The sequence below is a fragment of the Peromyscus californicus genome, unplaced genomic scaffold (assembly GCF_007827085.1).
Source record: "Peromyscus californicus insignis strain IS unplaced genomic scaffold, ASM782708v3 Scaffold_12__1_contigs__length_115047231, whole genome shotgun sequence".
NCBI classification, from domain to species: Eukaryota; Metazoa; Chordata; class Mammalia; order Rodentia; family Cricetidae; genus Peromyscus; species Peromyscus californicus.
The window spans coordinates 69,772,925-69,776,149 of NW_026294413.1; the positions used below are offsets into that span (position 1 = coordinate 69,772,925).

Genomic DNA, 3,225 nt, shown 5'->3' on the forward strand with positions numbered 1-3,225 from the left:
GGGGGAAAATAGGCCCTTTGTCCCAGGGTCTGGTCTACCTTATCTGCTGAGAAACTTCAAATGCTCCTCATAGTCTAGACTGCACACAGGAATGGGCTATGTTTTTCAAAGACATCTTTTGAAAACATAAACTGTGCTTACTTAGGGCCAAAATGATGCGTAACATTGCGGTTCTGGCATTCTTGCTCATTCCTCAATCTAAATCACACTCTCCATAAATCTACCTTACCACTCCGTTTACAGAAGAACATTCTTTAACCTTTAACCTTGCTGTAAGCGTCACTCTTTGGGCAATGTGGAAAGTGGGAGGAATTCTCAGCAACCTTTACAGATGTAACTTGAATGTCCCCCAAATCTGTAAATACTCATTGAAAAGACACCTAAGTACAATTCTGCCTTGAGAGGTCCATCCTCTTGTTGGGCATGTCTTGTTCTTTCCCTGAACATCTCTCTGAGCCTAAGATCTGTGTTTAAAGTGTCTGTTAAAGGCTGGGGAGATGGCTCCGTGAGTAAGATCACTCACTCATTGTGAAAGCATACCTGAAGAAGAAGCCCACACGTCTGCATGTGAGCCTGGAACCTCACACTGGAGATGCAGAGGTAGGGGGATCGCTGGGGTGTGAACTACTATCCTAGTTCCAGGGTTGGTGAGAGCTTGTCTCAAGGGAATAAGGTAATTTACCATAGGGCTGGGAAAGCTGGGGTTTGGCTCTTCTGCTTATCCAAGCTTTCTTAAAGGCCAAAGGATGGATCTTGTGGTGTAGCATTTGTAAATTTGTATGTTTTTCCCTTGGTAGACCTCCTAAATGTTACAAAGTTCAAGACCAACAAAGCCTGGGTTCGTCCTTAGCTAGATCTAACTATCTGGATGATGTTCGTCAAGCAACGAAGTATAAATGAAGTGAATTATATTTGTTTCCCAGTTCCAATAAAATTACAGTAATATTTACTCAATGATAGGATAAATTATATACCGATTTTTTTTTCTACTTCTTCATTAACCTGTAGCCAAGATACAAAGATTTAGTTGAAGTCATGGAACATCACAAGGATGTTATAAATCTTGGCAATATAAAATACTAATACAACTAAAAATACTAATGCATTGGAAGGTCAGCTAATTAATTAGTCTTGGATAGCAGGCTAGCTGGGAATAGTACCTAAAGGTGACAATAAGAATAGAGAGTCTAGCATGCTGTTTCATGAACTACATTAACAAAGAATAGCCACCGAGTGACATTGGAGGGGTCAAGGAAAGTTCAATCAATTTCCCATATTTCAAAACATACCCATATTATTTCTCAAGATGACAGATCAAGGAACCACCAGGTATATTACTAACAGTAGAAACAATATTTAAAGACAAAATAATAATCATAAGAACAGCCCAGTCACAAAGCGTCCCTGGTGATGCTTGTGGGAAATTGAACTAGGAGCAGAGGAGAGCAAAGTTTTGACTTTATCTGTAACTGTATCTATATCTTCAATAGTGTTTGAATTTTCATTTGTTCAAACACTTAAAATTGTTTCAAGCATTAAAAATGTTTATAATGATATAATTGATGGTGTTCTATCATCAGAGAGATCAATAGGAGAGTGATTCAAATAATTTACATTGATTTTATATATTTACTAACATGAAAATATCTCTATAGTGTATTTTATTTTAAAAATCCAGATTGAGGCTGAAGAACGGCTCAGTGATTAAGAGCATTTGCTGCTCAGAAACATACAAGGCAGAGGTGAAACTATGACAAAAATTCCAGATGTTAGGCTGCAGTTAAGAGCACTGGCTGCTCTTCCAGAGGACCCAGGTTTGATTCCTAGCCGATCTGCTGCTGCCTCCCGGCCTTCTATGAGAGCCTGACTCCCCCTCCCCCGCCTGTCACAATGCCCCCACCCCTGCCAGCCTTGGTGTCGCTGGCTGAGCGAGGGCGAGGGCGAGCTAGGAGGAAGCAGCCAGCAGCGGGCAGCCGGAGCAAGCAGGTCTTCTGCTGGCAGTCCCTTGCTCCTCTTTCACACCATGCTGGCACTGACGGTCAAAGCCAGAAAAAAGGAGCTCAACTCCAACCACAACGGGGTCCACGAGACTTCAGAAAAAGAACGGCAAGAAGCAATTGAACACATTGATGAAGTACAAAACAAAATACACAGACTTAATGAACTAGCCAAGTGAGGACATTTTGAAAGCAGAACAAAAATATAACAAACTCTGCCAACCATCTTTTTTTTTTTTTTTTTTTTTTTTTTTTTTTTTTAACAGAAGAGGTCAGAATTGATCTACAAATTTTGGGTAACAACATTTGTCAACCATCCACAAGTGTCTATCCTGCTGTGCTTGGGGAAGATCGGCATTACTTGACCAGAGTTGAAGTGACAGAATTTTGAAGACATTAAATCATGTTACAGAATAGATTTTTATTTTGATGAAAATCCTCAGTTGGAAAATAAAGTTCTCTCCAAAGAGTTTCATCTGAATGAGAGTGGCGACCCACCTTCAAAGGCCACTGAAATCAAATGGAAATCTGGAAGGATTTGACAAAATGCTCAAGTCAAACGTAGAATAAGGCCAGCAGGTAGAGGCAGCATGAAGAGCCGGAGAGTTTCTTCACCTGGTTCACGGACCATTCTGATGCAGGTGCAGATGAGTTAGGAGAGGTCATCAAAGACGGCATTTGGTCAAACGCCTTGCAGTACTATTTGGTTCCTGATATGGATGACGAAGAAGGAGAGGTGGAAGATGATGATGATGATGATGATGATGATGATGATGAAGATGATGATGAAGAGGAAAACTTGGAAGATATTGAGGAAGAAGGGGATGAAGATGGTGAAGAAGATGAAGATGATGATGAAAGGGAGGAAGGGGAGGAGGATGAAGGTGAGGCTGACTAACACAAAAAGAGGGATTCCAGCCCTCTTTTTTATTTCCTTTTTCTTTTTTAATTTTCTCCAGTCCCTGGGACCAAGTAGCAGTCATCCCCCGCCCCCCAATCCCTCTTGTGCTCAGTCACCCGTTTTGTGGTCTCTCTTCTCAACACCATGGTTCTCAACCTGTTTTGGGGGAAACACCTTGAGCAAAATACAACAGAATAGTGGAGAAATCCACTATTCTGTCCTAAAATCCTTTTTATCCTTTCTTGTCTCAAACTGTGGAGTCAACACTGCCACCGTGCTCTGTGGGAAAGAAGAAAAGCCCTCCGGCCCCCTTGGCTCTGCTGGAGG

At 41.5% G+C, this 3,225-nt stretch overlaps 1 pseudogene; it reads left to right on the forward strand.

The window, feature by feature from the left end:
• The first annotated feature begins 2,023 nt into the window (after positions 1-2,023).
• On the forward strand, positions 2,024-2,895 carry LOC128107963 (protein SET-like; annotated as a pseudogene).
• The last annotated feature ends 330 nt before the right edge of the window (positions 2,896-3,225 follow it).